Source organism: Anomalospiza imberbis, chromosome 4 (genome assembly GCF_031753505.1).
Source record: "Anomalospiza imberbis isolate Cuckoo-Finch-1a 21T00152 chromosome 4, ASM3175350v1, whole genome shotgun sequence".
Classification (NCBI taxonomy): Eukaryota; Metazoa; Chordata; class Aves; order Passeriformes; family Viduidae; genus Anomalospiza; species Anomalospiza imberbis.
Window position 1 is genome coordinate 55,479,475 of NC_089684.1, and position 21,489 is coordinate 55,500,963.

The 21,489-nt window shown below is 39.2% G+C and overlaps 1 long non-coding RNA gene across 1 annotated transcript; it reads right to left on the minus strand.

The window, feature by feature from the left end:
- Positions 1–318: 318 nt before the first annotated feature.
- LOC137473014 (uncharacterized) lies at positions 319–14,522 on the minus strand. Its single transcript, XR_010998558.1, has 3 exons — positions 13,722–14,522; positions 2,788–2,844; positions 319–2,371 (listed from the first exon to the last, which is right to left on the minus strand). It is a non-coding gene; the product is annotated as an uncharacterized lncRNA (long non-coding RNA).
- Positions 14,523–21,489: the final 6,967 nt, after the last annotated feature.

Below are 21,489 nucleotides of genomic sequence, written 5' to 3' on the forward strand. Positions count from 1 at the left end.
AAATAGATTTCAAAGGCAGAATTTGCACCAGCCCATACAGATTTTTATGGGGAGTTTGGCATCTATCTGACCCCAACAGTGTCATAATTCTCCACTAATAATAATGAAAACAATACACAGTACTTAGGACATAAAAAGGCAATTTTTATTTTTATTTAACTTAAAAAAAGGGGAATGGAAGGTTAAGGGGAGGAGGAATGGAAAGGGAATGAAAAGAAGAAGGGAAAGGAGAACTACCAAGAAAAAAAAAAAAAAGGAAAAGGGAAAAGGGGGAAAAAAGGACTGAGAGCTACAAAATCCAAACTCTACTTCTCCTCTCACTCCCTGCAAACTGCTTTCTTATGCAGTGGATTATGAAGTTTTCAAGGCTGGATTAGAAACTGCTATAAAACAGTTTGCCTGACACAGAACCACATTTAAATTAGCAATGCCATAAATGGCACTGCGAGGGAGGGAGGGCCTGCTCGTGATTCAAGGATATCGTCTTTTGTATAATTTTTCCAGTATCATAAATTTCTGCCCGAAGTTCCTAGCAGAATAGCAATGCTCCAACATATATTGAATTGGTGTCTTTCATAAAATGTTATACGTGGAACTACAATTTGTGGATCACATTTATTTAAGATTAGTATAATTTATATATATGCACCTCAACAGCATAATTTAAACCCATAGGTTTTTAGATGTAATGTTTTACCTTTCTGAGACCTTTGTGCTTAGCTGGAGGGTGTTTACTGTGACTGAGGTATTTTTTCTAAACAGAGAGGCGGATTATTTAAAACCTTTTGGTATGGAAAACCCACAGTTTGTCCACCTCAAACAATCTCTTCTCTCCCGCAGTTGTCACAGCAACAACTTCAGCATTTGAAAGGAATCTACTTCAATAATCTAAGCCTCTGATCTTTGACAGGCTTATAATGAAGGAACAGTTTGTTAATGCTGACATAAACATTTTGAAAACTTAAAGGTACAATTATTTCATGTTGTTTAGGAAGTGAGCACTACATGGTCAAGAGAACAGCACTCTTCAAAAATATTTACTCATGCAATTTCCTAGTGAGAAAAACAACTGCTGACTGTACAGCTGAACTGAGATTCCAGCCCTGTGGTTTGAGCAGCAAGAATTTTTCTTTGTCTCCTGCCCATTTATAGTTATTTTTTTTTCCTCTCTTAGAATCCCATGATGATCTTTTGGATAATTCCAGGATATATCAGCCCAATCTCTTATTTTTAAAAGATAAGACTTAGAAACCCAGGCTGAATCAGACCCAGTTCCAAGTGGGTCTCCTGACTAGGCTGCTTGTAATAAAAAGTCAGAACTGCTTCTCAGCCAGCCAGCTGCGATGGGAGTTATTTGACTGTTTAGCAAACAAAACTGTTATTTCTGCGGGGAGGAGGGCAGAAAGCTGACACGATGACAAAGTTCCCCAGGCTGTGCTCAGCTAAGTAGTCCCTGTGCTTTCTGGGCAAAGCAGAAGCCAGAGCAGGCGACAAACTCGGGGCTGCACTTTGGAGTCACAGCTGCAGTTGCTCTGGGGACACCATCACTCTCGGAGCAATTTCCTACAGTAGCGCCGGGGCTCCAGTGGTCCTCGGGGGTGAAATCCATCATCCTGCACGCTGCACTCTATCAAGTGGGGCTCCGAGAAAGGGTCAAGTGGTCCGCTGCCATGCTGTTTGAGCTCATCAGAGACATATTTAATTTAATTAAGGTTGTCAGCACTATTGATTTTGGCAGTTTCAATTACCGTGCTGTTATGGCTTCTGGATCTACTGATCTGTGATGAGCCCTATCAGCACTGGCACACATTGAGGAAAAAGCCCTTTGTCTCCTTTAAAACCTGACACATCCTGCCATAGGCCATAACTTATTGCTTTTATCCAGCCCAGCTCCTCTTCTGTTCCTCATAATTAATTTCTCATTAGACAGCTCTTTATTGTTTAATTTGTGCAGTTTATAATCAAATTGGGCACATTAATTGTAGTTGAATTTAAGGCTAATGAAAAATAAAGGTTTTCAATAACTTACTCTTCAATTATTTCAGACAAGATAAAATAAAACACTTTAAGAGTTGTCAGCTTTTTAAATTATAAATTAGGTTGTTTAAAGACCATGGGCATTTAGGAAGCAGTTATCACACATTTAGTAATTATAAATCCTATGCTCCAATACAATTATTAGGATATATTTACAATTCCTCTTAGTTTTTTCCACCCTGTTGTTAGTTAACTGCATAACATCTAATTGTTGGTGGTTAAAAATAGCATAATCTGAAGTCTCTGGGACTGATTCCTCTCCTTCAGCAGACTGAACTGTAAATCAGCACATCTGAGGAAGTCCATATCCTTAACACTGGAACAGGAGAGGTGTCTGAAACAGGAGAGATGTCTGGGTAAGAGGAAGAGGACCCCATTTGGTAGAGATTTTATAAAATGTTGATCATTCTTCTAGGCAGCACTGTAGGATTCAGCGCCTTTCCTTCAAGAAAATGGTAATACATGATTTATATTGGGACCAGGACATCAGCTGGCAAAAATCTGCAAAGTCCTCTGGATGTAGACTACAATTTGTCCCATGATGTGCATATTCTTCATTTTAGCAATGGGAAAACAAAGGCAGAGAAGCAGCTTACTTGAAAAGGCACGTGGGAGGTGAGGCCAGCCTGCTAGTTCGTTGTTTTGTTTTTGGCTTTTTTGAGGTTTCTTCTATTTTTCAGTTAACAGTGAACAGGGAGGGTGAAGGAGGGTGGGAAAGAATATGGGATAAAAAATTCAAGTAATATTCACCTTCCTTCTTGTCAAGATGAAAACCAGGAAAACTGCATTTCCTTCTTTTCTCAAAGGCTGCACTCAATGCACAGCATTTTAGGAGTGAGCGGGAAAAGCAAAGGAAAGAAAAGCGAGTTTCTCATCACTGCTGAGGGGTGAGTTGGGGTGCTGTAGGTCCATAGTTTGGATGTGAGGAGATGATGGGAGAATTCCATTCTTCGTGTGTTCTAAGACCTCTCCTTGGCCAGGCAGGCAGGGTCCCAGCATGATGCACTGTGTTAGAGGATGTTCTTGACATGTGCCCAGGGCACCCAGGGCAGGGATCCCTGGTCACAGCATGAGTTTGGGAGGGGTGTCTGTGACCTGCTCCACATTCCCTGCCCAAGCAACCAAACGATGACCCCTGCTCCTGCCCAGTGAGAGCTAAAGCTGTGCCTGATGGTGCATCTGCATCAAGGAAAGATGGGTCAGAGACAAAAGCATGTCCAGTCGCTACGGACCAGAAAATGGTCCGTATTTTCTCTATGTTGAGAAAATGGTCATATCCACTGCTGTAAAACTGAAAGGCTGCTGGTCTTTTAAATTTTTAAAAAAAATATGCTTGTGCTGTTCAAAAGGGTAAAATTCACCCACATCCTCACAAGATCTATTTACTAACCAAATCCTGTATATAAAAAAGAAAATGTCAAAGATTTTCTTTGCATACCCCAGTTTAAACAGAGGTTATTTTTTATTTCAGCAAAGTATCTTTGTCCAAAATTCCTTGGTGGGGACCCTACCCTTGTGGATTTGTAGGAATCTTCTAATTTACATATTTCTTCCTGTCTGGAATGAAGAGTAGGTCACTATTGCTAAATATTTCAGCATCATGTGTATTGTCTAGTTCAAAATTATTTGGAACAGAAGAGGGAGATACTGTTTTCCCAAATACTCCTAAACACTCTGCATCAATCACCAATTGAATATGACAATCTTCACCTGCCCAGCTTTTTGGAAAGGAAAGTGAGAATACTTTCCTTCAATAAGGGCATGAGAAATGCTGGATGCAGGAGATTTGTCACCAGCATATGCAGTCAGGGAACAAGGGAACTGGGGAATCAGGGAACTAGGCAGCATTTCCCCAGTGCTGAGTGCAGGGGCAGGAAAGGAAATCAGTGCTTTGGCAGGAGAAGAGGGCTCCTGGAAACTCAGTGTCTGATAAGGATGTGTGGGAACAGCAGGGGAAAAAGAGATCAGCAAGCCTTGAGTAATGTGTGATGGGAAAGCAGCACACACATTGTCCTTGGCCCTGTTTGGTGTAACCCATCCAGTGAAAGCACAGGTGCACCTGGTGGGCACGACAGGCAGAGATTACAGTCCTTGGGCTGCTTTAAGTTACCCTCCTCTAACAACTCAGTGTGCACAACTCACTTCTGAGATGGTGAACCTACTGCTGTTGTGCTCTTTCTTCCCTCAACCTTTACATTCCTGGATACATTATTTCCAAAAACCCTGGCCTAAGGTCTGCACTCTTTCTAGGAACAGGAATTATCCAAGAGCAAAGAGCAAAAGACCTTCCAGGCAGTTTGTCATCACCCCTTGGCAGCAGTTCAGTGGTTTTGAGCCATGTCACCCACAAGACAATCAGATCCAGTAATTTCTGGCTGATATCTAACTCTAAGTAGAACCATCAGACCTGGTTGTATATGCAGGGAGTAGGCATCTGAACTCTACAAATATCTTTCTCTTTTAATTTATAAATAGCAGAAAGATTTTTTAAAGGGAATTTATATAAGAATATTAATAATAATTGTTCCCAGGCAAAGTTTCTTTCAGCCAAATTTCAGCTGTGAGGAAACTCACTAAGTAAGAAATGAACTCATGAAAAGAGAGGTTTATAATGGAACCAATGAGAGACTGCAGCAGCACTGCTAACAGGTGCCTGTTACAGCAGTGACAAGGTAAGACTTCTAAAGACATTATAGCTAGGGCTGTGCCCACCCATGCAGCTAAAGATCTACCAGGGTTTCTGTTATGAACCTCTGTCTGCAGGGTCTTGATACTTTAGTCATAAAAAGCATACCGCAGGCTGAGAGTGAGAAAATAAAGACACAGCGCTCCAGGGCAGTTGGAACAAAAAATAATAAAATCCACATAGGTGTTTTGAAGGATCTCTTTGGGATTTTGCAATCTAAAAAAACCATGCTTCTTTTGCAATTAAATTTGGCAGATTATCGGTCAATAGCATTAACTGGGGAGGGTTTTTTTTCAGTTTATTACATTTTAATTTAGAGCCCCTAAAATGCCTGTGGCATTTTTTAAGCTTAAAAAAATCTTACAGCTCAATTAAGGGATAACAGAAATAAACCAGGATTACCTGTGTGTAATTACACAAAGTTAAATCCAAGAAAACAATACACTACCACAACTCTCTTGGGTAATTTGAGCAGTTCCCCTTGGATCTCCAGAGGCAAAAAAATTAAAGGTTGTCTCAGCTCATATCTCAGCATTTACTGCAATATAGCAAAAGACTCTGAAGTCCAAAAGACCACAGAGGTAGATGGAAACACCTATCTTTTTTCTTGATCAACCTTTTAATAGCCTTGAGGGATATGCTACAGAACTGAGCAAGCTCTGTACTGGGGCACAAATTAGATTCAATGCTCAACTCTGAAACTTTCTTATTGCTCTTGACCATTCTGCTCCACTATCTTCCCCTTGTCCACCAATACAGTACTGCAGCCCAGTCTGAGCTTCACTACGTACACTTGGCAAGAAATAATTCAAATCAGCTAAGTGTATCCAGATCTGAAGGCAGAAGCTATTTTTAAATACTTCCTAGAAGGGGTACAAATTTTCTGTGTATGTCAAATTAATCCTCAAACTGCTTTAAGATGTGAAGACACCTTCATTGCAACTATTTAAAAATATCAAAATCAACCAAATGCCTTGTCCTGTTTCTGAATAACAGGTAAGTATGGCAGAAGAGTTATCTGGGGAGCAAAACAGCTTGTTCTTTCTTACCATATTCTGGGTGGGACTACCTATACTCAAGGCACTTTTTGACTACCAATACCTGCAGGTGAAGTGGCATGTTAGCTGAATTTAGCTCTCCGTGTTTGGACATTGTATAGCTGGATGAAATTCAATCTGTTTGGGTTTAAACTTTTTAGTCCTGAATCATTTACCCAAGCTTCAGAGTAAATGTATATATGAATAATATAAGTATATGTGAATAATATATGAATATATGAGTGACACATAAGGATAAGAGGACCCACACCTTGACTGCTTGAGAAAATTGGCCATAAAACCAGTGCCAATCACTTTCTTCTATCAAAAACTTCCAAAGGGAAAAGAGTGACTCTATCTGCAATTATAAGATTAATTTCATTATAACCATCCCAGCCTGGATTTAAACATGAGTATGTGAATAGCAGCACAGTATACACAGTATATGTGTAGTACTGGTATATGCCATGTCAGTAACTCAAAACATATGTCATATGTTTCTGAAAAGCAGCCAGGTAGAGTGTAGCTACCCCCTTATCACTGCCAGAGTTCCCTACCTGGACCAAGTCTATATATTTATTGGTGTTATACATGGAGCAGTCCTGCCCTCAGCTGCATTTGGTTAAACTCGGTATAAATGGTACCTTTCAATCCTGGGGTCCTTCACCAGCCTGGTGATAAGGCATCCGTTCCTCAGTATATTATAGCAGTATATTACAGCCTGTGAGCTGGGTTAATTTACACCAGCTGAACTAGTCCTGCGCAGACTGGGCAGACACAACACTAAGACCCTGGGAGGCTCCTTGTGTGTTACAGAAATCCCTGGCCTCCCCTTTGGAGCAACCTTTCCGCCCTCACCACTGTGAGACGGTACAAAGCATCTGAAGCTTGGGCCCTAACCTTTTATCTTTGAACTTTTCAAATTTATTTTTCTATGCCTGAAGTATTTGCTTATAAAACCAACATGACCACTGGAATAAAAATGAGCAGTGACTCTTAGCTTTGTCTTTTGCGCTCTGCTCGACAAGCCACATTCCGTACACTCAGACAGGGAATGCACAAGGAGCACCAAAGGCAAGGGTTTGGAAACGGAACACATACACCACCTCTGCTCACCAGGGGCAGGAATCTATTTTCAGACCAGGGAGTGCAAATGGATATTTATCTTATTTTGCTGCTTAATTTTAAGATACTTATTGTCATTTCCCTGGCAGCAGGGTGTCAGAAAGGATAAGAATTGCAAACTCAGAGGAATGACCCTTTCCATTCATCTGCCCTCATTTAGAAGTGATGGCCTCCATTTCTTTTTTCATTTTTTAATAGAAAAAAAAACCTTCTCTATTCTGTCCTTCAGGCAAGTTCACTGAGTCCACTGTATTTCAACAGGAGCTAAAGACATGGTTCCATTTACCCTCCCCCAAAAGGTCTCTATTAATTGTTTTCAAATGTTGGCAGCCATGTGAAACCCTGCCTAGCAAGTCTGGCTCCTTATATGATTTTTATTAAAATTCACTTTGCACACAAGGCACATGAGATTTATGGCTGAAACTAATAGGTTGGTTCTCACTAAGACATAAATCCATAGGCTGTTTATTGAGGCTCATGGACATTCAGAATGCAGGTAATTGTTACTGTGAATACTCAGCTTAAAAACAGTCATGTCTCCAAGGAAATTTGTTTAACTAAGCACACCACATAAGCTCCTGAAAAATTACTTTATCTGTGATGGTGAATTGAAGGACTGTGCAGGGTAAGTTCTGTATCTCATCTGTACATTTAATTTCACTTTAACACTTTTCATATTTTCCTTTTACATGGTGTCTTATATTATAAAAAGCACATGTAAAAAGGATCACATTTGTTTTCTTTCCACGCCTGTTTTAGCCATTCTTCATTTATATATCAGAATTTTTGCTTTCCTCCTGCAGACCCTTACAAACTCCATCTGAGGTTTTGCAAGTCCAGTCCCTCCTGGCTCACTCACGACCACAATCTGCCACATGAACATCATTCTGGTGACAACACACAAGGTGAAGCAGAGCCTGGGCTGATCTTTTCCTCTTAGGCTCCAACCTCATTGCCACATGCTAACAACTGCCAGCAGACTGGCAGGTGAGCCAGCTGCACTCTGGAAGCTGTTCAGATGTGTCAGCTCAGTCCTGTGTCTGAGCAAATAAGTCCTGCTTCTCGACATTGTGTTACCTTTCAGCAAGACTCAAACCTGCCTAAATGGCTTTCACCTCACATTTGTTTTGCAGCATGTCAGCTCACAGGGAAGAGAGAGGTAGCTCGTGCCACCTGAGGGGATGTGGGGCTCACACAGGTCCCATGTTATACCTGCCAGCTTCATGTGACTGTCTTGAACACCCCAGGACATCTCACATAGCCCTTGGCATTTCTATCTATATACAGTACACTTCAGTGAAATATACCAGCTGCTTCTAAAAAAATTAAGGATCACAGAATCATAGAATGGCCTGGTTTGGAAGGCACCTGAAAAATCACTTTGTTCAAACCCCCCTGCTGTGGGCAGGAACAACTTTCACTGGGCCAGGTTTCTCAGAGCCTCATCCAACCTGGCCTTGAATACTTCCAGGGATGGGGCATCCACAGTTTCAACCTCCCTGGACAACCTGTTCTAGTGTCTCACCACTCTCACAGTGAAAAATTTCTTGCCAATATCTAATCTAAACCTACTCTCATTCAGTTTGAAGCCATTTCCCCTTGCTCTGTCACTACATGCTCTTTTAAAAAGTCCCTCTCCATCCTTCTTGTAGTTTTCCTTCAGGTACTGAAAGGCTGCAATTAGGATACTCCGAAACCTTCTCCAGCCTGAAAAATCCCAATCCCAGAAATCCATCCCAGAATAGGATGTAGTGTTCAAGGTGAGTTGCTATTGCTTTTCTATCACTTTTACTATACTGAACTTCAGATATCAGATTTATTTACTATTGTGGTCATGTCAAAACCAGCCCAAACAGGTGAACACTTTCATTGAATGTTGCACACACACATGGGAAGGCTGACACACCAAGGTTACTTACTGAAGTCTCACCTATGCATAGGTGTCATACAAAAAAGCAGTGTAGCCACATTAATTTTGGGTTCCAAATAACTGACCATTCTGACTGATGGAGTTCAGTAGCTTGGCACATTGCTATACCATTAGAGACATATTGCTTTAGCAATCTATGCTGCACCCCCTCAAAACATTTGCTTGGATGTAGATTTTTGTCTCTTTTGCAACATGCTTCCAAAACCAAAGTAAATCAGCCCTACAAAATAAGGATAAAAGGGTGGGAGAGTGCCTACAATGCATCTGACTATATTTTGAAGTTGATACCTCATTCATTTTAAAATGGTATGTAAATACTGAAACCCCCCAGACAGCTAAAGAAATACCTAAAATTCCATAAATTCTTTAGCAGATGAAGAATTAGCACTAGTACAGACCTCAACAATTTGCAGGAGCTTAGGTATCTTTATGTCAATGGTGTCTACCCTGGGTGTCTCATACATCCTGGTACTGGTGTTGAGACAAAGAAAATACATTTTTGGAACACTTTATTTCTCTCTCTCCCCCTGTTTTTCCTTCTCAACAAGCAGCTTCTGCTTTGCTCCTTTTTACAGCATCTGCTTGGTAGTCTATCAGTTACCTAAATCTGTTAGGTTGTTGCTTGCTGGTGAAGTCTCAATGCTCTTGTCTGATCCAGTGACTAGGTCAGCGAGGCTGTGTGTCCTGGGGACTTGGGGAACTGTATGGAGGTGACCTCTGACACTCATCAAAGGCTCCACAGCACTGTTTGGCTCCTATCAGTTTAATCAGCTGGCTCATTGCTGCTCCCTCCCCATTCATGGCACGGCTGTGGCTCAGTGCCTGCCTGTCAGAGCACACAGCCCTGCTCCCACTCAGCCGGGCTCCTGCCAGCGGCCTCGTGCAACCAACCATTCATCCTCCAGCATCTTACAGAAAACTTCCTTCACGCTGGAAGGGAGGGCACCAGATAGGAAGCTTTCTCTTATTTCAGAGACACAGAGGTCAGTACTGTCCCTGAATCTTTTCTGGCAGTTCAAGGTGATGCTTAGACTGTAGATTCCATGTCTGCTACATGCTTTCCAAGAATTAGAGGTATTTTTGGGAAAAAAAAACAAAACAAACAACCCTAAAACTACAAACTAAACAACATTTCCATGAAAATATTATGAAAAACACACATAAACTACTGTAGAAATATGTCTGCTCTTATCTAGTGAAAATAAGAAAAACAAAAATTGTCTCAAAGTGTTACTTAATTTTTAAAATAATCAAGACCCTATAAAATATTTTCCCAAATTTCTTCTGAAGTATACAAGACAGAGATTTATAAGCAAAGTTAAAGAAGCTGTCCCAGGTCTCTTGCTGCTCTGTGGTTAGCTCCACATACTGGAAACACATACTCCATGTCACTTTATGGAGAGGGTATGAAACCAGACTCCAGGGCTTCATCATGGTTGCACCTGGGCTTGCCAGTGGAGGACATCAAGCACCAAAGGAATGAAGGCAGAACAAAATTTAAAAATTTTATAACTATAAGAATCTCAATAGGGATTGAGAAATTACCCAGGAACATTTCAGCTTTCTGATGAAGGAGTTCAATTTTCTGTGAGATAAAGAACAAGTTTTGTGTTCTTCTGTGTTTCATCCATGCAAGTGAAGAACAACTTGGAAGCATAATAACATTCCAAATGGATTTAGATTGGCAAGTGGCCACTGCAACCATCGTTTCTTCAGCCACAGAGAGGTGTCCCACAGTATATCACAAAAACTATCCACAACACAATGAACTCCGGGAAATGCCAGCAGGGCTCAGACACCTTGTCTGCAATGAAAAGATCATGGCAGAATGCTCTGTGGACATTGACACAACAGCATGAATGTGTTTAATTGGTGCAATATCAACTCAGCTAAAGCAATATAATTTATGCTGACAATGCTTCTCTGTGCAAAGAAATGCTTAAATAGTCTTATCTCAATGCATTTTTTTGCAACACAAGAGAGGTAGATTATATAAATTACAGCAGTTAATAGACTTTTGATTCATCACTGAATCTCACAGAAACAGAGAGTCTGAAGTGATTCCTGAGGTGGATAAAGTCTGTTGTGTAATGTGAGGATCAGTCTGGTAATCCTTGCTAAATCAACAATGTTTTGCTCCCATTGAACGCAAAACCTGTCCAGGGAAACAGGAAGAAAAGTCGTCTTTCACTATAGAAAGCAAAACTATTTCTAAATATTTATAATTTTTTTCCTGTAAATGTTATTCATCAAGAAACCTTCATTTGCTGTAATACATTTCAGAGCTTTTTCTTTTAGCCCTATTCTTTGCTATTCACTCTAAATTCTGAAGTAGCAAGTTAGACTAGCAATCTCATTAGCAATTGAATTTGTCTGTCTAGTCTGATATGCCTGGCAATGACCTGTTATTATTAACTACTAAGTTTCCTTCTGTTTACTGAACACTCTTAGCCACTCAAGCTTCACAAATACAGTAATTAAAGTGCATGGATTAATGTTTTCTTTAATAACTAAGATAAAGTACGTAAAAGCCATAATAAGAAGAGTTAGTACAAATTTTTGTGCTACTGCTTTAGGAAACTTTCAAGTTGCAAAATATGCATCATTGCAATGAAGATAAGAAGATGAAATTGTATTTCTAAGGTGTCAACTCTTCAGCTGTTGTCAATTATGAAGCATTGCCTCTTGGTGTGTAAAATAAGTGAGGTTTTTCTCTGCCTTCTCATTCCTTTTGCTATTGGTCATTAATCAGCAATTATTGCATATTTTGTGCTACTTGTCAGGACACATCAATATCATTGTTACACAGGAAGAAACTGCAATCATATCTTTGGGAAACTGAGGCACAGAACATAAGCATCAGGTAACTAGCAGAGCCAAAATATGAACAAACATTTATCATGTTCCAGATTTTATCTACAATCTCTTGTTCACCCTACCTTAAGAAAAGAAGGAATACTTCCTTATTTCTTTCATATATTTTAACTTAATAACATAGATTGAACCAATTCACTGCAATCATAAGTGAATTCCAGAAGAGCTCCCTTAAAGCCTTAAAGCAATTATTTTCTATATTGCTTTCCCAGAAGCAGCTGGATGAAGAGTCCCTGGCTTTGTTCACCTGCAGTTCCATGGAAATGAATGGGGTTTCTCTCAAGCACGACTTTAGATCTCTGTAGGGCAAGTTTGGAGAAAAGCAGGGGTGGGCAGGGAACACAAAGAAAAACACCACCACCACCACAAACAGCAAGTATTCAGTTTTGGGTACTTGCCCCATTTCTTCACTAGCATAAAAGTAAAGAACTAGAAGTCCTTATGCCACATTTTCCACTTTCAGTGTGCTTTTAAAAAGAAATCAGTTACCTTGTCCACCTCTTTTACTGAGGAGTAAAAGGCTTCTCCACCTGCACAACAGTCAGACCTCACCTTTATTTATTTAGTTCGTTACCACCAAAAAGTTACAGGATACAAATATACACACCTCTGTGACTATAATATGTTACACAAAAAGAAATATTATAATTTGATAGCTCAATCAAAAGAATAAGCAAATATTTTGGATCTCCCATCCATAGTTAACCTTTCTAATGGATATGCATTTCAATGGACTTTCTATGAAGTTTTAGACTCTTTAAAAAGAGGAAGTGGTTCTAAAATTAAAATGGTGCCATATAGCCTGCATGGAAGTCAGAAACAAATTCTTGATTTAGAAGATCTCCCAGAATCACAACTACGATTTTTAGGGGTTGCCTACTAGCCCATTCAAAGATAAGAGAATGGCAAATATTAGTGTTTATTTCTGTTTGCTAGCCAGCTAAATATTCTGGGACTAAAATGAGATGATATAGACAGGTGATTTTATCAGTGTAATGGTGAGACACTGATGATGGTGACAGTAATGTGGTGCAAATATCCACATGGGTCAGTGGCCCTGAGGTGACAGAGGTAATGCCTTCTGAAGGGCAACTTGTTTGTAGCATGATAGGGTCAGTATTACAGCAGCTGTGCCATGCAGGAGATATTTAAGAACAATTAATAAACAAATGGCATGTTAAGTAAGGAAAAACAGATTTATTTGGCACCTTTCTTTGGAAGCTGTATCAGCTATTATTTAGCTAAACCTTGGCCCCATGTTCAGATGAAGGAAACAGATCTGTGAAAGTAGCTTCACAAATTGTCTGGTTAGAAATGAGCTAGAGCCACTAATCCTGTCTTTAGACACTTGCCTTCAGCAGTTCCATGCTTGGGCTTTTAAGAGAAATGGGGAACACGTAGCTATACCTGGAACATTCTTTGTTCAAGCAGGCACAGTTGGAGTTGGGAAGCTAAGGCAGAGATTCATTGTCCTCCATCACAAGCTCTCCTTCATTCATCAAACTGGAGAGCTACCAATGGGAACTCTTCTTGGCCACCACCAAAAAAGCAGTACCAAATTGGACTTGGAGGTTCTTTCCAACCTAATGTAATGCATTATTCACAAACAGGTATGCAGATTAATTCTATCAACTAGGGCCTAAAAAGGGAATCAGTCTTGTTTCACAGAGACTCTGTGTAGCCTTTGCTACACTGGCACTGTTTTGCAGTAAACATCAGTAGTGCCAACTAACAACTGTGGCAAATACTGGTGCTTGGGACATGGACAAAGAAAGTGGAGAGAGAATAAGAGAATGTTAAAGTAATCTAATTAAATTTCTAATCCAGGTTTACATAATTAAACAATAATGACTACAGGGAAGGGCATTTCCTGGCAGTTAATGACCGGCTGGAGGATTTGAGGGCTTGAGGTAAAGCCAAGTGTTCTTAACACTGTCAGTCATTAATTGCCAGGAAATGCCCAACTCAGGAGGTTATTACTGCTGTTATAAACCAAGAATAGAAAAATATAAAGAAAAAAGACAGTAATTACCTTTTTAAAGTGTTGAAAGCTGAGTACTGAACTGCCTGTTGCTATGGAGACAGAGTTTTATTTATAGCATCAGTCCTTTGCCAGAGTTTAAAGACTGCCTCAGTACCCAGAGGAGGGCAGGAGTTAGTTCTCAGGGCTCCATTAGGTATATAATTGGTAATTCAGAACATCAGCTCTGTGCCACGGGCCACATAACATCTGCAGACATCAAGAGTATCACAAAACTTTACAACACTGATTACAAAATACTGGCAGCCACTCAAAACATTTTATAGTTACACATACCTTCAGAAAGCATTTCCAGTAGTTCCTGCTTTGATCTACAGAGTGTGTGTCTCTAAATAGGATCCTTGTAATATCACATTGTGCTGTTTCCTAGAAATTAAGTACTTAGGGACCAGATCTTTAAAACTGATTAATGCCACAGGTCTGTGTAGCCAGACTATGATCACTAACTGATTTTACAATTGTGTAACTACTGATTTCATTGGAACAGCTCCTGATTTGCACCAGTTAGTATAAAGGTTGAATTCAACACACACTGGGTTCAAATGCAAAGCCCAACATCTCCTTCTTTCGAGCCTCTGAAAGAAATGATTCAATAGCTGAGTCCAAAAGCAGCTAAAAAGAAAAGTTATTTTGAGCCTTTTAATGTTAATTTCCCAAAAGATTCTGTTGCTTTTTATGTGACATGGTACTTGAAATCTGACCAATGCTTCAATGAACACAGCCTTTCAAATGAATTGGTCAAAACTTAATTTCTATAATTTAATTAATTTGGAACAATTATTAAAAAAAAAAAACCAAAAAAAAACCAACCCAAACCAAGACAAAAAACTCCATTAAAGGACTTAGGTACCTAAATCAGAATGGATGCAGGATTGAGATTTCTGACAATAAAGTCACAATCAAAAAAAAAAAATTGCTTCATTTTTCCATCCTGCTAAGTTCACTGATTATCAGATCTATAAATTCTCACTCTGTGAAGACACGGGGCCTGATCTCTTAGACATTCTCAGGATAAATGGATCAGACATCAACAGAATAATTTCATTTAAAAACAAAATTAGATGAGGGTAGATAGGTGGCTTCCACTCCCACCTCTCCTCTCCTCTACCCTGTGTAGCAGCCTAGTAGTATGAGTACTCAGCCAGGGATACAAGTACTATACAACTTCAAACACTGAACCTAAGTCTCTCTAATCCCTGCTGAGTTCCCAAACCATTATTACAGGGTGAGGATTCCTTTTGTGCTTGATTTCCAGCCCCATTAATCTTGCATCCTTTGCTGACTGCAGCGCAGATCAACAGAGGGGTACTTGTGTTTCTTTATTTGGCCACATTTCAAAACAGAAGCCTGGGGCTTCTAAGCCAAAACAAGCCCTTATCTCAGGACTGATTTTTGAAATGTGGATCTTTAATCACCTCCCTATAAATGCAAGCACAGAATTTTATGCTTAGTAAAATTAATATACTCAGCAGAGTATTTACTCTTCAGAGAAAGGTGAAAGTAGTGCCTCCCTCTTCTCTCTTTTCCCTCACCTCATAATTTTCCTTTAGTGTTCCATCCATTCAGAGGTTGAGCCACACAACTGGCTGTAGGCAGATGTGGCCTTGCTTTGCCTGTTGTGTGAGGTGCTGTCTAGAAGCTTTATAAGCTCAAGCCCTGTGCCCTGCTGGAGTGGTTGTGTGGCTCCTGGACTGACATGGCACACTTCAGTCAGAGTCATCTAATGTCAGAGAGAGCACATCTACAGCCTGGTGACTAATGTAGGAGCTGCCTCATTGTCCAGAGAGACTTCATGGGCACGTTACGTGCTGAGTTCATGAAGGCTAGGCTGCATCCTGGGCACCAAACACTTAAAATCTGGAGGCTACAAAGTCTTCACCATATTTAGGTGATGCTAGATACCAGTAAAATCTTCCATACTTTTCCAAGCACTCCTCAGCCTATTTAAGGAATTAAAAAAGATGCTGCAGCATCTTCATTGTAAGCTGTAATCCACCACAAGACGGGCAATTTTTACTAATTCCTGAATTTAGCACCTTAGCTTTGAAAAATTAACTTCATTCAGTGCTGAAATTTCTTCTATTCTGGTGTATGAGCCAGTGATGTATTGGATGATGTACCAGGAGACACACATGTCACAGCCAAGGTGAGGACACAGCAGAGGCTTCAGCAATGTGCAGTGATGAGGGAAACTTTGGAATGGGATTCTCCTTTGAACATGATGCTGTGGCTTCTCTCCTGCCAGGCACAGCTGATTGGCAGATGGGGCCAATCAACCATATCTTGTACAAGAAGTTGTGGAGTAGTCAAGAGGATGTGGAGGTGCCCTGTGAATGCATAAGACACAGATCTAGGTGGGGAAGAGAAGGATGTGGAGATAGAGGCATTGGCTTTGTTCCAGGAGAATCAGTACTTCTGCATTTGCAGGAGGGGAGAAAGAAAAGGTGATTTTTTTTCCTTAGGTCAATGTAAACTCTTGGCCTTTAGGTCACAGTGTCAAGTTTTCCTCTTTCATTATTAAATCATGATAACTTCCAGATTTCTTGATGAAGTATAATCTATATATATTTTTTTCTCTTTTTTTCCTCAAAGAAAATCTTCAATATCACCATTCCATAGCATATTTTTATCTCCAGTTCAATAGTGTTATTCTTCCCTCTTGCCTAGAAAAGGTCTATCCTATATCCAAACACAAAAAAATGTTTCAGTACAGACCCTTTTCCCAGCTGTTACCTCGACTGTTTTATTCTGGATTCTTTCACTGTACCCTTCTTAACTGATCCATAAAATGCAAGAAATGAAATAAAGCTAAAATGTTGGAACAGACTTGTATTCTTGCAAACACTGCTGCACAATCTTGTTTGTAGGTGTTTTTAGGCACACAACATTGCTGCAGAATTCTTTGCTTGTAAGACTGAGAACTACCCAGTTCTCCAAACCCAGTGTTCCCCAAAGCAATGTTAACAAGGTGGTTTGCCACGTTACTATCCCAGTACTTATTCTAATGACCAAACACAGTTGTGAGTACTACAAAACATTTGAGGAGCTCATGGCCCAAAGCAGTACAGCCACAGCCATGTGTGTCCTATCATAAAAAACAGGAAGGAAAACCGTACCTGGAGTTTTCCTACACAAATCAGGAATGTCAGACTGTCAGCAAGGATCCCACGCTCTTGCAGATTCCCGGTTCCCCAGCACACATCAGGTAGTCTGTTTCATGTCCCTTCAGAAGACTGCAAAACAGCAGCTGTATTATTAGGTTTTGTACCTATTTAGATAAGTTTACCCTTGCTGCCTAGATTGGAGAAGCAAACATAGTCTTTATTTTCAAGGAAGGTCATAAGGCTTTTGCAAAAGACTAAGGAAAACATTTAAGGAGCCTTAAAACAAAAGATACTTACATAGAGAAACAACCAGAAGGTTGTAATTGAGCTCTTCCTTGCTTTGCAGGCTTAGGGATTGGCAACACGTGGCTCTTTTGCATTCTAGCTTTGAACAAGGAGGCATTTAGATACAAACTGGAGTTCACTCACTATAACTTAGATTTACCACAAACCCTGGAGATTATTACACAGTCTCTATTTTTCTAGTAAATATTTTAAAAGTAACAAATTGTAAAAAAATGAAAGTATTAATTTAGAAAATTGGAATTGCATTGTTTATAATGCTTTTCTTATTTGATGGCATAGTTCATAAGGGGGAAAAATAATCCAACATTGTAAAATTGGATTAATTAAGTTCTACTATATACAGCTAGAACACATTATCCCATCAGCTGAGAGTCAGCATGTTTCTCAACATTTACAATAAGCTTTATTATTTTTTACCTAATTGAACGTGTCATCAACTTTTCAAGCAAAGTTAAGCCTGGTAACAATTTTTTACTGTACAGAGCAGCAGAGAGTATCATGAAGTGTGGCCCAACAGCTAAAAATATGTGTTTTCTAAGTCATCATAAGCTGATTACTTATAAAAGGAAGAATACCTCTGAAAGCATTTAAGTCTGGGTGGATGGGACTTTGAGCAACTTGGTCTAATGGAAGATGTCCCATGGTAGGGGATTTGGAACTAGATCACCTTGTAGGTGCCTTCCAACCCAAACCACTCTGTGATTCCATGATTCAACTTTCATGTAATTTTGTATACTAACGAGCTTGCTCATGAACAAATTTCTACATATCTGATTCCCTAAATACAGTCATTACAGGCAGAGTGAATGCAGCTATATCAGTGGATATTGTAGCCTGTATGTTATCAACTGCAAAGCTGAAATTTCACAACCACACTAGGCTGGTTGCATGGGCAGGACTTGACAGACCTCTGAGCCTTGTGGTAGCAGGAAAAGATAAATATTAGAATCAAAGAGAAAATAAGATTTCTATTTCATAAGGTTTTCAGTAAATTCCCTCAATGATTGTCCAGAAAGTTCTACAAATTAAAACCAAATGCATAAATAAAATCCTTAAAAAATTTATTATGGTCACAGCATTAAAAATAAATAGTTCTATTCTTTTTAATTGTGACTTGTCAGATATAGTCTATGTATGCTAACTAAATGAGAAATAAAGTATTTTCAATATAAAATTAAGTAGCTTTGCTTGAGAACTGTTGAAATGGTACATTTCAGTATTTTCAAACTTTCAAAATATCATTTTACTTTTGCAGATCAATATTAATGTCAATTAGCATTTAAATTTAAACTTCGTAAATACTCCCCCAAAAAAAGTTGCATTTTTTTCAATGCACCTTTTTTTTATTTTTTGAAGAGGAAATGCTTTCATATTAAATGTAGATTTTTTCATATCTTTTGCCTTTCACAATTACAAAAAAGTCTATACCTTTTAAACTAAATATTTTTCCACCAAAGTGAACCTTTTTCTGAAAAACATATGTTCGAGTCCAGATCACCTAGAATATTTGCCAAAATAACATATCTTTAATGAAAACAATTATGGATGAAAAAGTCTTACTCTATTTGAAAACAAAAATTAAAACTGCTTTATAAAAAGTTATCAAATTATGGATCAGCAATAAATTAAACAATAGGAATAGTATTGATTTTTGTATGCACGTGATGAAAGGACATGCGAAAGTCTCTACCTGGAACCCCTAACATGTACTTTGGGGTGAGCATTAAGTCACCAGGTGATTATTACACATCAGAGAGCCAACATAAGAATCACAGAGTGAAAAAATTGATATTTTCTGTTATTTTCTGGCAGCAAAATATACAAAGCCAATACTCTGACTCCAGACTGGATTTTCCTATGTTGTTATCTGTCTCTAATTCATTTACAGGGAAGTGCCATCACACTATGAGGTGAAATGTGCCTCACCACAAAAAAGAAGGGAACTGTAATGCTGGAGTCTGCTGCTCAAGATGGGACCAGTGACTTGGACCAAGAACTACCTACAAGATCAGGACACACAGATATTCTTCAAGCTAAAAAAACCGTAAAGTTGTTTACTGAAAGTGTAAGAAAATATTTTGATGCTGAAGTACATGTACAATTAATCCAAAGACCACTGAGAAATTGCAGTGGGCTTTGGAATCCAACTTTAAAACTCAAATGGAGCCCAAGTTACTTCTTGCACATCTCCTCACATTTATTTTGACAGGTCACTGCACTAAGCTGTGCCCTGTGTTTTGCTTGTGCTACTCTAGACTGAGCAAGGCTCATGTTTGACAGCTGTGGTGGAGCTCAGCAAAATTGTCAGAACTTTCTTCAAAGGTCTGACTTGCTGGTGATGGGCTCTCCCATGATACAGCACAGCTTCTCCTTTGCAGTCTCAGTGCTATTCTGTACCTCTTGCTGCTGGATCTCTGCTTCATGTCTCAATCCACAAATTCAATAACTTCGGAAGGGAACTCCCAGTTGAAAAAGAAGAATTTGGAAATATCCTTTTTTTGCCCAGAGAACAGGAAAATGCACTCAGGGCCAAAACACGGTCTGACATGATGCATCAAACAGAAAATGGGCAAGAAGTGCTCATGTTCATATTTAATTGGAAACATCCAACAAGCAGAGGTTATTCTTTTTTTTTTTTAAAGTTACTCTTTAGGGTATAAAATGAAATATAGTGAAAATACAAATTTTAGTTAACGAATCACAAAAATTTCCTTACCAGATTACTTTTACAAGTATTTTTGGACACTTTGCTAAATGATCAGTAACAGGCAGAATTTTCCTGGTATGAACTAAAATTCTCTCAAAGAACAACTGCAATAAGGATTAAAGCCATATCTTTGGCACAAGTGGTTGGTTTTAATGACTTTTCCATCATATGAAAATCAATCTACAACCAGATGTTGTTTGGTATTCTGAATACCTGTTAAAATTTATCCCTTCACACAAGTGAAACAGAGAACCCAACCAAATAAATCACAAAACAAAATAGAAGCTGGACAACGACTCCTGGTACCTCTGGACTCTGAATACTACCTACAGACAGAAAAAAGTCTGTTGCTTTTCTGAACCTTCTCAGAAGAAACCTCTGTGGAGGTTTCTTACTCCTAGATTCTGTGACTCTTGTATTAGTCAGGGTTTCCAAGCTGCAGGATGCAGGTCCTTCAGAGGAGGATATTGCTCACACAGCTGAACACCTCCTTCTAAGCTCATTCATGTGCATGCAGTGCAGAGCCAAGAGAAGATGCCATTGCCAGCACCAAAGCAGCCCCAGTACAATGTGAAATTGAGGTGAAACTCATGAGGAACCACAGGCCGCCATTTCAGCTGCACAAAGCTGTGGAAAAAAGTGCTGGTCCTAACACTCCTGTTCCCTCTGTGGAGCATCCTCTTCCCTTGCCCTGGCATTCCATTCTGTGCCTTTATCACTCCTTCCATTGTGCCAGCATGAGAGTTTGTACAGCTGAACAATGACTCAGGCTGGGGAACTGATCCAACAGAAAATTGATTTTTAAATTTCTTTTTTAATTTTTTTTTTTTCTGGCAGTGTTACTCCTACCCTCTCTCAACTCTGGTTCACTGTGTGGTCACAAGAAAAGTTGTTCCAGCAAAAGTAAGAGCTCAGCACAAAGAAACAAGTTCCACTGTACTGGAAGTGCTGGGTTTTATTAAGTGAAAGTGATCCCATGGAGCTCTAGAAGACTACTCCCAGCTACAAAACTAAATTGCTGCATGGTGCGTGGCAAGTTGCTTCAAGTCTCTCTCTTCTCAATTTCAGTCTATTTAGACTAAATATTCTTCAAAGCACAAATGTTTTGCTTATTATGTATTCATGGAATTAATTTCAAGACTATGTTGGGGAACTGTCATAATAAAAAGAAATAAAAATTATGATTTCTAAAGGAAGAAGCAGTTTACTTTCAAGGGACTCATGTTAGCTAATGGAAGTGCAAACCTCCTGCACTTCAGTCCTATACTGAAAACTACAGACATGATATTCTGTTTATCAGTGAGATCAAATTTCATTATGAAGTCAAGAAACTCACAGGAAAGATATCTACCTAATAAAGGAATTTGCATTACATACAAACTCTTTAAAGATAACATTATATTTGGCACTTGAAATGTTACAGGCTTTTTTTTCGTGTTCATAAGATAAAATAATCTAAACTTTTTTTCTGCATTTTAACTGTTTAGGCTATCTGGGTATATATTTAATCATAAATTACTAAAACTATTACTAACAGTTTGATGTTATTGGGGGAGGAAGAGGGAGATATAAGTTTCAGATTATTTTTATAACCTTTATATTAGTGTATCAGAGCAGTGTGAATGGATTATACCTAAGACAA